Source organism: Dermochelys coriacea, chromosome 9, assembly GCF_009764565.3.
Source record: "Dermochelys coriacea isolate rDerCor1 chromosome 9, rDerCor1.pri.v4, whole genome shotgun sequence".
Classification (NCBI taxonomy): domain Eukaryota; kingdom Metazoa; phylum Chordata; order Testudines; family Dermochelyidae; genus Dermochelys; species Dermochelys coriacea.
In genome coordinates this window covers 74,384,242-74,406,399 of record NC_050076.1, presented here as the reverse complement: position 1 = coordinate 74,406,399, position 22,158 = coordinate 74,384,242, and the positions used below count along the sequence as shown (strand labels likewise).

General features: G+C 39.2%; 1 protein-coding gene across 7 annotated transcripts in view; it reads left to right on the top strand.

Moving 5' to 3' along the window:
- The window catches only part of DACH2 (dachshund family transcription factor 2), a 511,793-nt gene that overhangs the window by 304,652 nt on the left and 184,983 nt on the right, over positions 1-22,158 (top strand). The gene's annotated exons all lie outside the window — the stretch shown is intronic.

Here is a 22,158-nt window from a genome sequence, read left to right as displayed (position 1 = left end):
TAAAATAAAACCTTTTTTATTTCTGTGTACTGAAATAGTGGTGGGAAGGGGAGGAAGAAGGAAATCTGTTGTTATAAGAACAATTAAAATATTCAGCACTGCTCTGTTACAATTTAGTTTTAACTCTCTTGAAGTCTGTCTAACTTGCTACTAATATTGTTTTCAAACTCCTCAGAGTGGATAGCCCAAATATTTATTTTAATGCATATTTTTATTAAAACAGACAGCGTTATTACTGCCACACATTAAAGACCTGTAATATGACTTTAATATTGTTATTAGATGTTAATGTCTTAGGATAGTGCTCTGAAGATGAAATAGTTCTCATTTACTTTTCACTGTAATGAATACTAATGTGTCAAGGGACAGCAGACATCTTTGCCTTCTGTTCAGTTTGGCCAAATAGGAAAGACAAGAACGGAAGACAACAATTAGTCATCTGTGAGTGAATGCAATTGGAAGTTATGAGTAAAGCCAATCGAAATCCAGGCAAACAGATCTCCCTCTCATTTTTCTGCTTTGACTAAATAAAATAAGAACAGACAGTAAGTTGTCCAGTTTCCAAGATTTCTGGTGGGAGTTCTTCATAATAGATTTGTTATTTCTACTGTGGTTTACAATGCCATTTCATCTCATTATTGGTGATGTTATGCTCTTCATATTATGAGTTCTTTCAGGAAGGGAAAACTAGCTCATTTCCTTGAGATGGGTTTTCTTTGTTTTGTTTTGTTTTGTTTTGGGTTGCTGTATGTAGAGACTACATTTTTTTGCCCACAGAAGGAGCACTTAATCTTCTGTATAAAATAAAACAAATGATACCTTCAGTGAGGCTGAGTGACCGTATCAGACAGGATAGGTAGAACAAAATGTGCTTTTGTTTCATTTGACTTTTATAAAAGTACAAGCCTGTTTACCTGCAGTTGATTAAAATAGCTCAGTCATTTTTTTCCTGGTTTACAAGGCTTCCTTCATTGGCCTTCAATTAATCACATCTAATTTTTCTTTCTTTTAAATCAATGACAGAATGCTTTACATTTAAAAAAAAGTCAGTGATTTAATTAGGTACATGTAAACTTCATGTTTAGTGACACTTCATTGTTTATATTTCAGTCCAGTGTGCTCTAAATGAAAATTGTGTGATGTAGAAGTGGGGCAGAACACATCCTCCAATATGAACACTGCTAATGTTTGGTGAAATTTTGATCTGAACTTTCATCCTAGCTTCTACCTCCACCTTAAATCTCATTATACTGCTGTTTTAACCATCCTTAAAATATTTTGAAAATAAGTATTCTGTTGTTAATCTCTTGCATTCACAGAGCACCTTCCATCCTGAAAGATCCCCAAGTGCTATTCAGAGAGTGTGTGTGTGTGTGTAGTCCATCAGTTCGACGACGATATTTTCATGCTATCTTTTTTTGTGGATTCTGGAGTTACTCTGAAGTCCAAAGTGTGACACGCATGCTCGTGAGCATATCAGGCAGACAAAGTCATTGGTGAGCATCTTCAGAGCTATAGCAGAAGTATGATGCTTTTCCCTGGTAGCTAACAATCGATTATTTCTGATATTGCTGCCGAGATCGGAAAAACTGTCAACTTGCTTTAGTTGAATAATACCCTTGTCTGCCAGTCTAGTTTCACTGAGCACTGCAATGTCAGTGTCATACCAGGCTAGCTCTTTTGAAAGGAGAGCTGTTCTTCTTTAGAATCAATAAGTATGGTCATTGTTTATCATAGTCCTGAAGTTTCAAGGAGCAGTCTTTTTTAGTTATCTTTGGTTTTTGATTGCGCTGAGGATGATCCATCAGCTGTGGTAAACTGGACGGATTTAATTTGGGCAGGCAATGTGTGAGGCACTTTTTCTAGCCCCTTCCCTTACAAAGGGAGAGCAGTGCAATCCTAAAAAGGGCTGCTCTGTCACCTGGGGTGTTGCCAAACTTCCCTCCTGCCCTTGGGTTGGGATGGGCGACGAATGTCCCATGTCGCCTGCATGCAGGCTTGTGGCTACAACTACCAGGAATCATCTTCACCTGTCGCTTTGCCACTCCCTCATCGCCACAGGACTTTTGAAGAGAGATGTGCATGAATGACGTGTGCATGAGATTGATTAAAGTGGGAGAGTCGTTGCACTGGGACAATCCCATTCTCTCAGCTGCTGAGGCTTGGCCCAGTGGCACAAAGGCTGATTACAGCTGGAGGCTCCTTTAGCTATATGGATAGCCATGACTTCTGTAGTTGACCCATCATGCCTTTCGCCTTCCACAATTCGTTGTTGCACTGCTTTTCAAGCCAAGATATGATCTCTTCTGCTTTGACCACAAGAGCAATCTTCATATTCTTGGGAGGGCAAACCGTAAATCACCATCTGTTTCCATACTTCCGGTTACCCTCACCTGGTTTAGCCTGCCTGCCGAGGCAATTTACTGGTGTGTGGCTGCTGTTGCATACTTACAGCTACTTGGAGCTATAGGTGAGAGGTGGGTGTACAGTGAGGACCAGAGAGGGAAAGAACCACTCCAGGAGTGCAGCAATTTGAATCACTCAAAGGTACTACCTCTCCCCCCACCCCGTACACCCCTATTCAAAGTATATACAGAATATATACAGGAAATGCTTCTCCCATCACTGAGTTGAGGTCAGCTTTGTAGTAGAATACAACAGATGTTAAACAATACAAAGTGTTGTCAAGCAATGCTACACAACAGTTTGACAGGAAGAGAAGAATGCTCTTCCCCTGCAGAAAAGGAGCAATCTTGAAGGGACAGCAGGGGGATGTAGACAGAACCATGTGTGTGTTGAAGGGGGTATAGTAGGCAGACACAAACTCATGAGTGGCAGGGAGGGGGGGAATGCCATCTTCAGTGTGGGTGTGTGTTGGGGGAGATGTGTCTACTGATTTCCCATTGTCTGGGGATGCAGGAATGGGGTTGCTAGTTGGCTCTTGTGCCCCTGCACCATCTATTTAAACTCCCGCAGGCTTTTCAAAAGCCTCTTGCTCCAGCTAGTTACCCTTCCCCTTTCCCTTTACGTGTAGTGTTGGTGCTGTGTTCTTTAGGATGTTGCAGGTCTATTCGATCACCCATTTTGTGATCAGGAAGGCATTTTTGGTCAAAACTGGCAAGAAGCGTGGCTGGGTTTTTTGGCTTCCTTGCAGAATTGTGGAGGCACAGTTAGGTTATAGAGGTGACACTTAAGTAGTTTAATATTAGGATAAGTAAGACGGTTTTAGCTTGTTGCAGTTCTTGTCCGGTGTCTAGTGTGGATCATAGAAGATTAGGATTGGAAGAGACCTCAGGAGGTCATCTAGACCAACCCCCTGCTCAAAGCAGGACCAACCCCAACTAAAATCATCCCAGTCAGGGCTTTGTCAAGCTGTGCCTTAAAAACCTCTAGGGAATGGAGATTCCACCACTCCCATTCCAGTGCTTCAGCACCTTCCTAGTGAAATAATTTTTCCTAATATCCAGACTAGACCTCCCCCTCTGCAACTTGAGACCATTGCTCCTTGTTCTGTCATCTGCCACCGCTGAGAACAGCCTAGCTCCATTCTCTTTGGAACCCACCTTCAGGTAGTTGAAGGCTGCTATCAATCTCCCCTCCCCAACTCTTCTCTTCTGCAGACTAAATAAGCCCAGTTCCCTCAACCTCTCCTCATAAGTGATGTGTCCCAGCCCCTTAATCATTTTCGTTGCCCTCTGCTGGACTCTCTCCAATTTGTCCACATCCTTTCTGTAGTGGGGGCTCCAAAACTGGACGCAATACTCGAGATGAGGCCTCACCAGTGTCGAATAGAGGGGAATAATCACTTCCCTTGATCTGCTGGCAATGCTCCTACTAATGCAATCCAATATGCCATTAGTCTTCTTGGCTAAGGCTAAAGGAGACCAAATCTCAGAGATAAATGAAACCCAGGATTTTGATGGTGGTTCTTTTTTCTATGGGAAAAAGGGGAGACTTGGAGTGTTCAGACTGAGGTCCTTCCTTGGCAATCTTAACCCTCACCCCACGCAGGGGTAGGTGGAGGGGATTCAGAAGCAAGCTGAGTCTTAGGAATAGGTGTAGGTGGGTTTACCCCAAGCTATTGGTTGTATGGTGGAAGTCCTGAATACCACACAGGACCCCATTAAATGCCTTGTATGTGAGAGGGGGAAGCGGGGAGTATAACACCCCTCCATAGTGTTTAAATAAAGTTGTGGCCTGCCACTTAAATCCATCCATCCATGTATATGTCATTCATTGCCTGTGTGTCCTAATCAATAATACATGCATTTAAAGCTCCAGGGAGAATTTCAGGTAGACTTTTTGTAATTACCCAAATTGGAATTTAGACATGATGCTAGGGCTTATGCCATACAGTCAGTCCATGTTACCAGAACTTCAATTTCACATCTTGCATGCAAATCTTTTTGTTCTGAGTTGCAATATTGCCGATGAAATTATACTGTTTTGTCCAACAACATGTCTAAGACTCATTTCTTTACTAAAAGAAGAATTGTGGAATTTCTTAACTATGTCACAATAATAAATATTGAATTGGTGTCTGGGGAAGAGCAGAGAGAACTAAATTCAATATTTATTAGAAGATGCGGTAGATCCATGTAATTTTAGAAGGTGCTCAGGTATAATGTTTAAAACAATGATTTGTGCTCGGGAAAACATTTAAGTGATTATTCAGTTCTCGTACCTTAAAGATGGCAATGTCTACTTAAATGCTTCAAAGAGATTGTGAAGACAGTAGGAAACATCAATGAGTGGAGTCTAGTTGTGGTTATTTCCAAGACAGCAATGAGTGTTCACTTAAGAAATAACTTGGTAATGATAGTCTGTCTCATTCCAACTGCATTTACTAGTCTTCTTTATCTGAGTTCAAGGGACGTTAGATTTAATTGGTTAAATGTTTAATTAGAAAATTATTTCTGTTCTCTTAGGCACTTTGCTGAGAAAATTATGAGAATAAAGTGTATATTCTTATCTTTTAAAACAGATTATGGCAGACCCTTACAAACCATTCATATTTTGTTTTGATTTGGGGGCCAAAAATCTCATATAAATATCTGTTGTATATTAATTTCCCACCCTACTTGGCCAACAAAAGTACGGAAGTCCTGTAGATCCTGGCTAGGAAAGCAATTCTTTCACAATGAAACTTGATCAACTCTTTCCAGAAGTCCTAGCATCTGGAAGTTCTAGACCCAGCATCCATAAAATCTGTTAGAGTGAAGTTCAACCGGGACAGAGAATCTGCATAAGGTTCATGTAACTTTAGTCCCACTTAAGACCTTAAAATAGCAATATAAGCAATAAGGAACTAATAACAATGAGACTCTTCATTGAATAAATGTGTATTGCAGTTAGCTAACTCTTGCAGTCTTAGGGCTTGTTAATCAGAAATTGAAATTTTGAGGGGGAAAAGCATTCTTCGAGTCATATTAAATGTCTGTATGTAAATAATGATTTTTGCTAGACTGTTTCATGTTCTGTACAACTTCACATTGTACAGAACTCTTCAACCAATAAATAAGCAAAATACAGCCACAAACTCTTTTCTAGAATGTAAGAATGGCCATACTGAGTCAGACCAATGGTCCATCTAGTCCAGTATCCTGTCTCTGACAGAGGCTCATACAAGAGCTTCAGGTGCAGTGTACAGAACAGGGCAGTTGGAATGGTCTATCATGTCTTCCCCTCCCAGGTGCTAGCAGTCAGAAGTTTAGGGTCACCCCACGCATGGGGTGGTATCCCTGACTTGGCTAATAGCCATTGATGCACCTATCCTCCATGAACTTACCTAGTTCTTTTTTTAATAGTTCCTAACATTCTGTTAGCCTTTTGGACGACTGTTGCTCATTGACTTGACGTTTCAGAGAACTATCCCTGATAACTCTAAGATCTCTTTCATGAGTGATAACAGCTAGTTTAGAACCCATCATTATATATGCGTAGTTGGAATTATTTTTTCAAAGTTTTGTTACTAATCTCCATGTTGTTTGGATAAGGACAATTTCAAATGATATTTTGCTCATGGAGCTAGTGAATTATCATATTTAATTTTAATTGTTTATATGTGTGTGTTTGATGTTCTACCTGATACAAAGTACTCTTTTAGGAAGAATAATGTGTTTATCTTCAGCTTAAATACAGCAGCAGTACAGTACCACATCTAGAATTTTCTATTACTACTGAGCAACATCATCCTTGCTGGCATAATAATATAGATGATTCCCAGCATTTCCTTTGAGAAGAGAGTTTCCTAGAGCAGTTGGGTTTGGTTTCGTTCTATCTTTTTATTGTTGTTTCTTTTCCTTGGAAAATTTCCATATCTTAAAAGAAAACAATAAAACCTCTGTGTGATCATTTTGGTATCTGGCTGTTCGAATCTTTAGAAGAAGGTACTATCATTGATGTTTACCAGCTGGTGTGATCCCTTGATGCCCCCTATAAAATATAATATGTAAGCATATGTATCAATAATTCCATAATCATGGCATAAATCAGTCATGTTGTCTGTTCCAGCAGATGGGACTGGTCCTTTTATTTTCAGAGAAGATCTAATTCATAAAACATTATTTTGCTTATTTCTACATAATTCTTATGTACTTTATTTAGAAAATATGCGGAGCTCACTTTTTTTGTTGTTTTTTGTTTTTTGTGGGGTGGTTTTTTCATAATCATAGTTCCATCTTTTAACAAACTCCTCTTCTTGCACAGACCCACACATTAAGGATTATGAAACCAAAAGTCTGTTTGAGATACAGGAAACTTCTAGAACTTTGAAGTGATGTAGCAGAACACTTACAAAATCAGGCCTAAAGAAAAAACTACAACCCTGAATTATTTGCAATGCCATAAAAATCTCAGGGCCAAATCCTGTGCTGGTGTAACTGCGTGCAGCTTCTTTGCCTTCAATGTGTTTGCCTCTTATATCAGCAAAACATTGTGCCCTATTTCTAAGTAGATAGATTACTGTGGCCAAAAATAACCTGAAATTAAAAAAAAAAAAAAAAAAAAAAAGAGAGAGAGAGATTGAGAAAACCCGAATTATTTCTTGGTGTAATGTAGTGTATGTAGTGTCTGTAGAATCAGTTCCTTAGAATTTCTCTCATGGATATAAAGGCTTAGAATACTGAACACATGATTTGGATGTTTTGTAGAGGATGATCCAGAGGATGACCATTCTGTTTTATGGTTTGAGGCTTTGAAATTTCTTTTTGCTCCATATTGCCCTCTAAGCTACTGGAAATTTCTCAAGAGGCCCTGGGACATGGAGACTGTGATTATCCATGAAAGAAGGGACAGATGAAACGCACATCCCATTGATCTGAGGGTGTGAATCATGGCTGGCTGGCAGGATGCTCAGGCCCAAAAGAACATCTTAGTGGCGCCTGCTATTGGAAATGAGTGAGGGCAGTAGCTGGTCCTGACTGCTCTCTGCTATCTCTGAGGGTATGTCTGCACTACAATAGAAGACCCGTGGCACGGGTCAGCTGACTTGCGATCATGGGGCTCAGACTGTGGGGCTATAAACTTTCAGCATAAACATATAGGGTTGAGCTGAGGCCCAGGCTCTGAGGCCCAGTGGTTCTTTTGGTTCTTTTCAGATGCATCTTGGTGATCATGTACATTCACCATATCATGTAATTTTGATCTTTCTAAAGAGTAAACTTTAAAGAGAGAGATTCCAATTTAATTTTGTCATGTTTGTAGCATTTGGGCAGGAAACTAGTATCTTGGCAGGAATAGATAGCATCTTCTTAAATGCTTATAAAGGGACATTGATCCTGAGGACATGGAGTTTTAAAATCCTCTTGGTGGAAATAATAACCATCTCATTTCGAATTGACAAATATCTGGGAAAAATTGCCAGTTTTGTAAGAATTAAATATTCCAGCCCTATAAATAGACTAAAAATAATGTTGAAAGCTAGTATCTAGATCAGCGGCGGGCAAAATTTTAGGCCTGAGGGCCACATCGGGTTTCCAAAATTGTATGGAGGACTGGTTAGGGGAGGTTGTGTCTCCCCAAACAGCGAGGCATGGCGTGGCCCCCACACCCTATCCGACCCCCCCCGCTTCTTGCTCCCTGACAGCCCCCTTGGGACTCCTGCCCCATCCACCCCCCGTTCCCTGTCCCCTGACAGCTCCCCAGGACCCCTGCCCCATCCACCACCCCTATCCCAGGACTGCCCCCAGACCCCCTGCCCCTGCCTGCCCCCCACTGATCCATCCAACCCACCCCCCTCCTTCCTGACTGCCCCCTGGGACCCCTGCCCTCATTCAAGCCTCCTCTGACCACCCCAACCCCATCCACACCCCCACCCCCTGACCACCACCCCAAACTCCCCTGCCCTCTATCCAACCCACGCAGCACAGAGCACTGGGTCAGTCCGTGGCTCTGCAGCTGCGCTGCCTGACAGGCACTCGCAGCCCCGCTGCACAGAGCATTGTGCCAGCGGTGTAATGAGCTGAGGCTGCAGGGGATGGGGAACAGTGGGAGAGGAGCCGGGAGCTAGCCTCCTGGGCCAGGAGCTCTCAGGGGCCAGGCAGGAGGTTCCCATGGGCTGGATGTGGCCCGCGGGGTGTAGTTTGCCCACCTCTGATCTAGATAGCTACCTTGGAAGGATTTTCAACTTATGTATTTTCAAATATTCCTATTCTCTGAAATGCCACATATGGAGAGAATGAAGCTGAATTGACTCAAATGATCTCTAAATATATAATCCTTAGGGTTAAAGCTAAAAGATCATCTAGAATGATATAGATAAAGAACTGATTTTGATAGCCCAGTTTGGTAAACTACAGTACAGAGTTTTGTTTCAATGATATGTGTTCACAGGAAATCAATTATCCGTAAAATAATTGTTACTTGTTACTTCACAGAATAACTTTCTGCAGTGGTTTAAATATCAATTTTCTTTGTATATTCTTTATCTGAGCCTCTAGTCCTTCTAATCCTGTTTTAAGGCAGTTTTTTTCCATGTGTAGTATATGGCCACATAGGTCAGCATGTATGTGCATTTTAAGGTGTGTAGAATAAAAGTGGAGGAGGCACTAATATGTCTGAATACTCTTCTTTGGTGGAGAATAAATTGATACTGATTTGAGATGCTAAAGAGTGATAATTCAGAGAAGAGGTATATTTGTTACAGGTGTCTCCTAACTCACTCAAAATGATCCAGCAGGTTACACCAGTGCATTAAGGGTAATAAATCCTGACAGTATTTGAAGTTCCGTATTTAAAGTATTGATCAGTAAAATGGAGTTACACATCCTCTGCACCGGTCAGGATCAGGTCTAAGTTTATTGGGGGTTTCTAGTCTGTCTACTGATCTTAGGACTACATGCAGGCTCAGCAAATCTTGCAAATTGCCTAAGTAGCAGAAATAGAGTAGGTAAAACAATAAATTCTGTCTATAGAGGAATTGAATACCTTTCCTTTTTTAGCAAGAAGGAAGTCCTCTGAGATTTGCACAATATAAAGGAGGAAGGAACGATATACTGCAATTTGTGGCTAGATGGCTAGAGGTTGGGTAGCAGATGACTAGGAAGTTTCTGCCATATTTTGAATGATGCTCTTATGAATGGAGGTGTGTGTAGGAAGTCATCCCTTTCTTCCCCAGATTACTTTTAGGATTTGTAGACCGTGCTCACCTGTATAGTTTGTCTTCTGTTGTAAAGATGACAAATGCATGATTTTGTTTATTGCTATGGAATTTCTTGTCTTTTGCCAGTCATCGTAATAAATAATAATTAATGCAAGATCTTCATCCTATTCCAGGAAGATTAAGAGCTCCTTCTGTGTGGATGAAAAGAGCCTTAAATAATTTAGTTATATTAGTCGCCCCCCCTGCGCAGATGCTGGTAGACCTACCAGGGTGCTTAGCGCTTACAGTGCTTTTTATTTTCAAGTTACTTTATGAGCATTAGCAAATTAATTGTCAGTACACACCTTTTGAAATAGGTAAGTAAATTGTATCACCTCCATTTCACAGATGAGGATAAGTGATTTACCCAAGGCAACAGAAGGAGGAGTTCCCAAAAAAGTTGGTGGGAAACCATGCTTTGAAAGCATCATAAATTGCTAATTCTAATTAAAAGCTGAGCAGTCTTTTGAGTCTCCCTTCCTTGGACATACGGCTTATTTGTGGTATCAAATTAGGAGGGGATAATATTTTTATAACAATGGAAGCTTTTTAGAGCAGCAAATTATTATATGGTGGGTAAAAATTGCCCTTTCCCAGAAAACAGAGTAGGTAGTCGGACGTTTAAAAGTCAAATTGGAAACTACTTCTATTGTCATTATCATAATTTGCTGTACAATTTGATCCTAGGGCCTGATCACCATAAAAAATTAATGATTACAATATAAACATATTGATATATTTATTTTTAACAGTATCTTATCATCTGTACAGATTTCTACAGAGATGAGATAACAAGGAATCTGCCTCTCATATACAGCAGCTCAGTAGTTTCAGAAGACAGTCAATCCAGAATTCTCCTCTTTAGGGAAAGGCAACTGCCATACAAACCATACATTTGGGTTTGTATCCACTAAGAATTTTTTTTTTAGAATCTTAAATTCCTGCGTTGTGAAAAGTGTTGAAGGTAACACAGCTTGAGTCAGCATAATGTTACATATTGAGCAAGTCAGCAAAATGACTTAATAGCTGCATTTGTTCGAAGGGTAGTATGTTTTAGCAGGTCCGGCTCAGAGAGGAACATTAGATTCTATAGGAGCTGAAAAAGAATTGTTGTTAGCCCCTGAGAAGACATAAGTGGATGACAGATATAATTTTGCATTTTCTAAGGAGGAGGTGATAAAATTAAAGGGCATTTCCTCCCTCTTGAATGTAGGAGGCCTTATGAAACCTCTATTCTTTGTTCCTCCCTGAATGAGAAGCTTTCCCTCTCTCTCTTTCAGTGAGAAGTAGTCACTAAACAATGGTGTAGGGTGCTCATCATGCTGTTTGGGAGCCAGGAAGGATGGGCTTTCCTTGGGCTAGTGAAAAGCACCCCATTGTTTGTTCAGGCCAATAGCTAACTGGTAAATTTGGCCCCAAAATAGGGTTTTTACCACACATACTATCTAAGAGTTTGATTCAGCAACCCTAATCATGTAGAGTAGCCATCACCTGAGTACTCTCATTGACTTCAAAGGAACTATTTCTCTGCATAAATACTACCCAAAATGGGTGAAGGTTGCAGAATCAGGCTTGAAGGAGAAGGATACTGCTGATTGACTTGCTGCTTGTAAGACAGTAATATTCTTTGGAAGCAATTGATATAGCAATTGCAGAAACTTTCAGGCAAAAAGTTTCTACCCCAGTTTATGCCACTGGTTCCACTCTTTCATCCTCTGAAGTCTGAGTCTCCTCAAGCTCCTTGACCCTATCTAACTCTCTCTTTTATAAACCTTTGTGAAAGTATATGGTTCTGTACATATTAGTTTGGATATCCATAGAAAAAACCACTTGCTAAGGGGAACTAGCCATTATTTTGTAAACACGTGTGCCAGTTTCTTCAGATCATGCGGTATTTTAAAATAAAAATATGTAAAGTACTTACGTTGTTAATTTGAGCATTCATTGAAGACTTAAGTTTTCACAAAAATGAAGGAATTAAATCACTTGAAAGGCAGATATTAAGAAATAGTTGCCCATTGACTAAATAACTACAGGGTGCATTATAAATTATTCCAATTAAATGTCTTTCAAAAATATATGGCTTTACATTTACTTATTACTTTAAGATATTATTTATTTTCAGTTGTATTTTGAGATTAAATACCATTTCAAACTAAAAGTGATTTATTTCAGCCTATATCTTTAGCTGGGAAGAACTACTACATATCTGAAATATATTGCTTTTAAATCACTGATTACCATGCATATGTTGTCATCTCCAAGTTACTCATTATTGATATGAGAAAAAAATCACATAATTTGCTTTGAATATATCATTCCAACCTTGATTTGTTGCCACTATCAATAGCATTCATTAAAATGTATGAAATGATAGCTTAATTAAGCATAAATGACAAAATCAATTTTTAACAGTTATGACTCTATATGTCCTGCATAGTGGAGTATGGGCTGTTACATTGTTTTAAACTGCTACTTACAATCATTAAATAGTTTCAAACAATAATAATCATTTAATAGAAGAGCTTTAGTTCCAACTACTCGATTTTATTTTCTTTAATAATCCCAGTTTTTGCTTAGAGAATTTTGACAAGTTTAGTATTATTTTTAAATGAGATGGGCACTGTTAGGAAAGGATTTGAAAGAACTAATTTAATATTGGTAGGATATTTCTCTTTAGAACTTGTTTATGTTCAATCCTGGAAAGATATAATAGTTTTAAGAAGTAGCAGATTGTAATTATGGAATAATTTAGTAAAATTGTCAGATGTGTAATTTTCTTTATCTGAATAATGCCTGCTGCCTTCTCCTCCCACCTGCGCGCGCGCGCACACACACACACACACACACACAGAGTTAAAAACTCTAAATGAGAGTATCAGTGATTCTGCACCACTGAAGTCAACAGGGGCTTTAATCTTAAATTAGGGTTTAAATGGGATGTAACTGGTGCATAAAATCTTGTGCTGGCATTCTGCACAATGGTGAATTTCATTCTGACAGCTTACCACTAGATTACTCTAAGTTTAAACATGGTCCAAATAGTTTAAAATAAAAAGGGTATCATCATTCTAAATGCAATGAGTACTATTCTGTTTCCTATGTCCTATTTCTCTAAAGGCCAAATCCTGGTCTCGGTAAAGTCAGAACAGTACATAATTTACTAGCATCTTTAAAAAGGATATGTGCTTTGTAAATTGTCACAATTCAACCAGGATTTTTACATGCAGCATGTAATTTGCTAGCTTTTCAGTATTTTTGTTTACACATTCACAGTGTTGGCAGTTATAGTGAGGGTTAACCTGACTGCATTCTATTAAAAAAAATCTAGCCTAATAGTTAAGAAAGTAGGATGCTATTTTCCTAAACTTTGTTACATATGAAACTATTACTAAGCTATTGAAACCTCAAGACTAAAGCCAATTCATTTTTCTCATGATATCACCTGAAACTGAAGTATTATATAAAAGCTAAACAATGCCAAAAGGATTTGGCTGAGATCAAAAGCCAAATCTGTTTGTTCTCTTTCATCTTCAGTGTTCCATTTCCTAGCAGTATGACCTTAGTCAAACATCTATTAAAGTTAGCTTTTGATCTCACCCCCTTTTCTGAAAAAGGAAAAAAAAGTCAATCTTTAAAATTTTCTTCCAGAGACAATCACACTATTGTGTTTTAATGTTCCAGTAGTGTGTGAGTAAATAGGATTCCCTGATATATGTGATAGAAGACTGGTTAAATGGGACAATCATTTTTGTGTCAAAGACAAGAATCAAAAGGAAGCATTCTTCGGAGGCTGTTAACTGGAAAAATCCCCTCAGGTCAGTGGAAACATGTTAACTGGTCAATCTGCTGCCATTTTTGGTTCTTTGATGAAAATGCCTTGTAATTTGATAACAGGTAGCTGTTCATTTGTAATACAATTTTCTCTTCACCAGTCAAAGCTGCCTAGTGATTAATCAGGAAGAAGATTAATTTTTTCTTAAGTCTGAGAAGTTGAGTGAGGTTTTTTGTTTTTAAAGTAAAAACAAGTTGGGCTGTGAGTATTACATCCTTTATTGCCTGAAGTCTTGGTTATCTGTGGGGTCTTGCAAATTGCAATGTCCTATCTGCCTCAGATTCGCTTTTAATTTGAATATCATAAGATAGCAATTGTATATTAAATATGTACCAATTGATTATTAAAACTATACAAAAGACTAAAACCACTGGATTTATCTTTAACACAGCCGTTAGATTTGAATAATCATCAACTGTTAATTAACCTGTAATAACTATCCAACTAAACCGAACTCTTTAGATATAATGTGACAGTTATGGCAATTTAAATACATGGACTAGGCCAATGATTGTCTAAAAATGTTTAATTAGGAGAAATATGCATGGAAGAAACAGTATTCATCTTTTGTACAAACTATCAAATCTGGATGAATATAATAATCAGCAGGTGGTTAATATGCATTAATATATAATAATCAAATTAAATGCATACCAAAGAAATGTTTTTAATACACACGTACACACACACCATACTCAGTATATCAATGTGGAAAAACATCTTACAGCAGCCTTAAACCTCTCCGCTATGAAAAGATAACAAGAATCATTATCACTCATCACCAATGCTGGCCCTCCAAACTAATTTAAAACGTTTACAACTCTTCAGCACAGGGTATTACCAGAAATAATCCTTAATAGAATTTAGTCTGGCTGTATTAATTTTAAAGAGTGAGAGACTGTTTTACATTAGTGCAACAAAATTAAACATCAGGCCAAGAATACCCTACATATTATTTGAACTTTCCTTGGATTAAAATGATAATACATTGGTGTTCTATATTCTGATTTGAAGTTTGTGTCTTTGAAATATGGTTCTTATAATGTCGTGCTCTTCAAAATGGGATGTAACATGATGTCATCAAGAAAGAAAGGTCTCTGAGTTACCTACTGACAATCTAAATCCACTCTGAAAAGTAAGACAGTGATTTACTCATTTGGCACGTTTGAAATCACATTTGCTGATTGTACAGTTTTGTTCTTGGTTTAATTTATAACAAGGACTCCAGTGTGATCTCAGATCCATATCAGTGCAGCAGCTAAGTATGGATGTATTTGACCTATGCACTTGAGGAGAAATAGCATATTGTACATTAGACTGTTGCAATTCTCCAAAAGTGCAATATATGTACCATATCTGTGCTGAGAAAGTCCTCCCAAACCAAAAGTGCATCTTGACCAAAAATTAGGAGTTTTTAACCCAATCTTCCACATATTTATAAGCTCCTGTCTGAAAGGAGCATATTCTAGACATCTGACAGAAGGAAGATTGCACAAGAGTCTTTGTCAAATACATAGCCAACAGGGAGTTTTCTGGGATTTTTCACATTTTACACATTTCTCTCCTAACTCAGGAATCTACATACAGAATATAATATTCTATATATGTGTATTTCTGACACCTGGAGGACTTTATGTCCTTAGAACAAAGAATGGACTACATTCAATGCAATATGTAGTTGGGTATTTTTCATTTGTGATAGATATAGTGTTCTTCATTTTTAAACCAATCCAAGTGTAATTCAATACAAATTACTTAAAATGTTTGTTGTTTTGCCTAATTGTTTCAGAAGATCATCTACAAGAGAGCATAATCCAATGGAAATGGTCTTTCCAGAATGTGAGAGGGGATTGCAATATTTCTTGCTCTGCTTTTCAGTGAAATGAAAAGTATGTCACATCATCTGAGGCCTGCTATTGCCATGAAGCTGACTTGTGATATGTCTTTCAGTTTATTTAGATGAATGCCAAATGTTCTGAAATGCTGCTGTCCCTAACTGCAAAATGTTGCAAATCATATGAGAGAGTATGGTACTAATGTGGAGAATAGGCTGAGAGCCACAAAGGATACTAATCTGTATGTATTTTCACAGGAGCACCTTCGACTTCAGCATTCTAATCCTCAGTGGCTGAATCAATCAATATTTTCTCTTTGGCTCTGACTCCCACCATCACTAGTTACTTTGGAAAGTACACCTTTCCATCAACAATCATTCTGCCCTCTGGCTAACTGAGTTTGAGTGTGCCCCATTTTCCAGTTACATAAATCTCCTTCCTGGGCCATACATATTGGAGGGAAAAATTAAAAACATGTTAAATGGGAAGAAAATGGTACAATTATACGTTGAAACATTCATCTAAGTACCCGTTAAAATCAATGGCATTGGTTCCCATTGAGTTACATGGAAAGCTCCTGGCTGAAGTACCACTTTTAGCGTCTAGAATCAGGGTGGGGTAGAAATAATGTTCTTCTCCACCTCAAGGTGCAGTATAGGTTAAAAGAGTTACTGCTTCTTTGAAGCATAAAATATTCCAGCACGCTTCCACCATCAAAGATGGTGCCACACAGAATTACCTTGTCCCAATCTGCAGGATTTAACTGTTTGAGGGAAATGTGCAGATATACATTCCGTACAAAAATGTAGTAAGAGAACTTTATAGTTGAAAAGTTAGCATTTTTTACTTCTGGGTATTCTAACATTAAGATTGCAACCTTGCCTTTGTCCCATACGTATAATATAGTTATTTTTTGACCTGAGGAAAAACCAGATTCTGGAATTATGATTATTGGCAAAGAGTGGCCTTATGTTTTTCTAGGGACAATTCTTTTTCTCCTATTGTCCTCCCAGCCAGTTGGCATTATTGTATGTATTTTGACTTTTCTCCTTCTGCTTCTGTCTCCATAATCTCATCTGTGTTCCTTTCTGCTTCCTCAGCTATATCTGACTCCCCCTTTCTCTTTTCTTTCCAGCTCCCTTGTCCCTTTCTCACCTCCCTAACACTTTCTCTTTCTAGCAGTGCTTGGTGGGTGGGCAGCAGGTGTGGCTACCTCATCACTAGGATTCAATAGCAGTGGGTGGAGTTATTTGCTGTTTTCAGGAGACTGTGCTGGATGCCATGATATGGTCTGTTTCCTCATCATTCTCTTTCCCTCTTCCCTCTGGTTAAAAATAGCACTTTTGGGGGCGTATATGATTGTTTCCGACCCAATCACTTTTCAAATAACAATCAAAGCATTTACTAAATAAATATAGTCAGTCATTTCTGAAATCTCACTCTTGAACTTTTTGGTCAGAGATATTAGCTAAGCTGTGTGGGGAATGCTCTTTGTTTTCAGCCAGATACTGTTTACGTTTGACATGACGCTAATTTTAGTAACCGTTATTTCTGATAAATAAGTGGCTAGGAGTTGATACTGCATAAGATCACCAAAATGAGATGCATGCAGGTGCACACACGTTGACACAGAGACACATAAGGAATGACACCAAAAAAAAAATACAAGAAAATAGTTTCCAGAAGGTCTCTCTTACAGGCATCTATATAGAATAAGCTCTTACCATATTTGGCAGAAGCACAAAGCTAAAAAATGTATCCCCATCTAGATACACAGAAGTACTACCGAAAGCAACAGAACAGTATATATGTCATGTATTTTGTTCTTAAAGAGAGAACAGAGATGCACCTCATTTTGAGTTTGAGTTGAGTAAAAAGCACGGTGTGGCGTGGATCTGTAAGAATGACCTGTGTTGCTTTGGTCACTTTCAGTATAATAGTAATATCGTACAGATCCATTGTAACTATGAATGCACATTATATTTCAGTTAATATTGTTGTAAATGTATGTTGCTAAATATTATCAAATGAAAAGTCCATATTATCATATGGAATATTTAATAGTAAAATTAAACGTGCAAATACTTTTGAAAACAAGATTTCAGATGATTTTTTAATTATTTTATATTGCAGAAGTTTGTGTTGATTTAGAAAAATGTCCGTGATATGATTCTCCTACATCCTGTCAAACTGTGGTAGTGGTATGAAGAAGTGGTTGTAATGGCAATATGGTTTGCAGTATATAGCCCCTTATTTATGTTCTGCTGTTGAAAATACTGTACGCTGAAGGTAGAAGAAACCATATGAGAGAACTTGAGTTACTACAGTACATCTAGAAAAGAGTAGCGCTGCAACTTTTTCAGTGTAGTTTCATCAGCAGTGTAGCTAGCACCTTTTGAAAGTCTTTTCACAGAAAACTACTCTTCAGTTATTGAATATACAAAGGATTTAGCCTGTATTTCTTCTATGCTTTCAATTTAAAAGTTGTACAAGAATAGTCACTAATTTTTTCTTCTTCTATTTGAGTTCCAAATTAAATGAAATCATAGTGGAGAGCTTCTGTCATGAGTCTTTTGCAACTCAAATAATTCGGATATCACAAACGAAAAAAAATGTCTTCTTTCATATAGCTTTCTCTGCAGTAGAGACTTATGCTATATCTACACATGCATATTTTGAGCGCAGGGAGTTAAACCAGCCCTCAGAGACAGCAGCAGGTAAAGTGCTGCTGTGTGTTCACACTGTACTCCTTGTGACTGTGGAGCATGTCCACATTAGTAGCTCTTGCAAGCAACGCCATGGAGAGCAGTGCATTGTGGTAGCTATCCCAGTGTGCAAGTGGCACCCTTTGGGAAGGGTTTGCAGTGCCTAACGGGCGAGGCACAGCATCACATGATGCACATTTCCCAATCCCATTGTTCCAGGGCATCCTACTAGATTGCCAGCTGCTTTTCAGATGCGGGAGGGGGGTGGAGTGTGACAGGGAGTGTGTTGTGTGTATATGGGGGAAAAACAGTGTGTATTGGGGGGCAGAGAGTGTACCAGCATGCTGTCTTGTAAGTTCAACAGTGGCAGGGGGAGGGGGAAACCTTGACATTAGTCTCCATCCCCCCGCCTCTCTCACACACACACACACACACACACACACACACACACGCCTGCCTCTGTAGCAGAAGCATTCCACAGTAATGGTTTGCTTTGTGTTCCGGAGCAGATAAGCATGCCGGCTGTCAGAAACGGAGCTTTGAAGGAGTTATCCGCATGCCTGTAGCCGAGTTCAAAACAATGACGAGAGTGGCTACTTGACTTCAAGGGATTATGGGATGTTTTCAGAGCCCAATCACAGCGCAGTGATGCAATACGTCATCCACACTGACGCCCCAGCCCTTCAGCACGAGAGCAGAAAGCTCTATGCTTCTTGCGGAGGTGAATTATCAGGGGCGTTCCAGCCGCGGAGTCCAGGCGCTCTAAGTGCCTTGCTAGTGTGGACATCTCAGGAGTTAGGGTGCCTGGGGCTGATTTAATGCTCTCGAACTTGCAAGTGTAGACAAGGCCTTAGAATGTAAGCTCTTTGGGGAAAGGATCATATTTTCCTTTTTTCAATGCTGAACACAGTAATGAGAATCAGTCATTGATTATACTAATGGAGGATGAGCAGCCAGCAACAAAGTTATAATACAGTGTACAGAGGACAACAAATTCTGGTCAGCAATACTGGGGGGAAAAACCTCTCATACCTTGAAAATGCCCCCATCTCAGTGTGAGGCATTGTGGGTTGGACTGGCAGGGATGAGACAATGCCTGGGAGACGAGGCAAGAGTGGACACTTGGTGAGGCAGAAACTGGGCCCTTCCTCCTCCTTGGGCCCTCCGCTTTCCAGGGGCCTGGTTTGGGAGCCTGGGGGGCGCTGATTGGCTCTCGTGTTCTCTTCCACTCTGCCCCATCTCTCAGTTTATTTAAAGCTTTCCCAGGCTTTTAAAGGGCCTGTTGGCCCTTCAACCGGCCCACATTCTCTCCTGTTAGTTGTAGTATAAGAGCTGTGTTTCTCAGGTTGCTGCAGCTCTGAACAATTGCTTGTTTTGAGATTAGGAACTAATTTTTCCTATTCAGCCAAATTGGCCATGGTCTGGTGGTTTTTCTTCATCTTCCTCACAGCATCATGGAGGCATAGCTGGGCTAAAAGGAATAGGACTTAAATATTGGGAAAGATAAGATTGTTGAGTTTGTTGCAACTTGTGCCATGTCCGGTGTGGATGATGGCTAAAAGAGCAGCATCCAGCATTAAGTAAGACCCAGGATTTCCCTGGTGGACCTTGTGCCTGTAGGAGAATGGCACACTTGAAGTCTTCAAGGACTGAGGTCCCTCCTTGGTCCCTTCTACATTCCCATGTGGGGAAGGCTAGTGGATTCCGAAGTGAGCTGAGCCCTAAGGGTAGTTTGAGGAGGATCTACCTCAAGTTATTGGTAATATGATGGGAGCCTTGTAACCACACTGGAACTAGTTGAATGCTTGTTAGGTGATAGTAGGGGGTGAGAGGTAAGGCATATAATGCTCAGCCCAATATTAAATTAATAATGTTGTGGCCTCTAATCCATTTCTGTGTCTATTCTTCATTTGCCTGTGTATCCTTATCATACCTTCTTGTTCACTCACCAGTGATGGATGGGAAGTTTCACTTGGGCCCAGTTTCCAATAACCTTATGCTAACGAGCATCTAATCTCTACAAATAGTCCCATTGATTTACTGTTTATGGATTAAGTCACTATTCAAAGTGAGTAACCCTAATGAGTATGGGTGCTTAACCCATCAACTGCTGTAGTATTTGAACAACAAAGTTGCTCTTAGCCTTTGTAATAACAACGGTAATCTTCACTGCAATATTGTCTTCCTGAATCTGCAGAGAGGTAGAGCCAATTTCTCTGTTCTGCTCATAGTTTTTCTAAGTAGCAGAGTGAAATTAATGTTTGCTCAGTTTCATCACTGCTATTCAGAGCAAACAGGGTGATGAAATGGAGGCTGGGGAAGGAGTGGACATAGAGACTTCTTTCCCTAGGAAATTTTGGGGAAGAGAGAATGCTAATGGGAGCTTTAAGGTGGTATTTTCAAAAGCATTCAGCATTGGCCAAACTCTATTCCCATTGAAGTCAATGTCAGTGCTCAGCACTTTTGAAAATCTAGACCCATGCAGAGGAGGACCTTGGTTTTAAGGTTTTATCTGAGATCTCTCACATGGGCTTCATGGAACTCAGTATTTACCTCACAAGAAGCACACATGCAGAATTTTAAGCTGTGGCTTGAGAGACCTGATTCTTAGACAATGGAGCTATTCCATCTATTGCAAAAAACTATCTTCACCAGCATTTCCAGTCCAATTAAAAGCTTGAAATTTCACACAAACGTTTCAATATTCTCACAAGATTTCCAGCCTAATTAATTTTGCATACTGAAGAGGTTTGCATCAACACCAGATAAACTTTTACACTTTTTGGTGATTTACTGAAAAGGACCTCCAAAACTTTAGAGGTTTTGTCCATCACTGTAGCTTACAGACAAGTGATTTAAAATCACAGACATGGATTTAATAGCAAAGGAATAAACGTGGAGAAAGGATTCACAACAACTAAATCTAATCTCACATGCAAGAACATGCATTTCTCTCTACTATATGATGGGGTTATAGACTGTAAAGGACAAATTCAGAGTGGCTGATCTTGTGGAATTTATTAATCACATAATTTGAAATTTCTGTTAATCAAAATTATTCTAAGAAGGATAAGTGAATCCTGACATTAAAAGCACAAACCAGTGAGATACAGCTCCCATGAGAAAATTTTCTGATAGCAGAGTATATTGCAATAAAGCTGTTTTTAAGATTAACCTGACAAAGTCACAGATTGCACATTGGGAATGTTTTCCCAGTTCAGAATCCAATACTCTTGTCTGGGCCCAAGTGCTTACATCAAGGGACTTCCACCCTATTCATTTCTCTCCATCTAGGATAATGAGTCATTACTACTAGATGCATCTTGTCACTGGATGTCAAGAGGGCTGTGGCACTGATGTGCTTCCCTATTCGGAGGCTGAGAATGCCATCTTTGTGCTCTGCCTTGACCTCTATTTATGCTCGGAGCCCAGGAGTTAGCATTTTTTCCTTATTATTGTAATTTATTTTTGTATATTGCTACCAAGAAGATGAGACTAAATTACCATGCTTTAATTTTTTTAAAAAAATAGTCCCAGGTCAAAGCATTTGTCAGCTGGGCCTTATTGCAGCTTTGTGAAGACCACCAGCTGCATGCATTAGTGTAACTTGATTCTTCTTTGCTGAAATCTGAATCCCAATGGTGGATTTACATCATGTTGTTTCAAACTTTTTACATGAAATTAGTATTCGTATTTTTGTGTTTTATATTAAGGCTTTTAACAGGTTATTTTTGCAATATATATGTATATAATAGTTTATAAAAGAACTATATAAAATAAGCATGAGCTTTTCAACAAAACATAATTTAATTGGCTGGCCAGTCTCTCTCTCTTCAGCTTACCTCTTCTGTAACTTGTAGAACGGTCTGTCAGTCAATCACATATTATAGAATAAGGTAAAAGTCACTGTAGTTCAGTATGCTAAAAGTATTAAGCAGTACAATCTTGACAAATCATTCTCATGCCAGATCTGACAAAGACCCAGGGTCTGAGAGCAAAACTGGAATTGGCTGGGCAAAGAGACTGGGACAAGGAGCCGGGGTGTGGGGGTGGAGACACATACACACATGGATATGCACACACAGATTGAGACTGGAGAGGAGCATGGGGCTTGGGACTGGGAGTCAGTGGGAGTGGGGAACA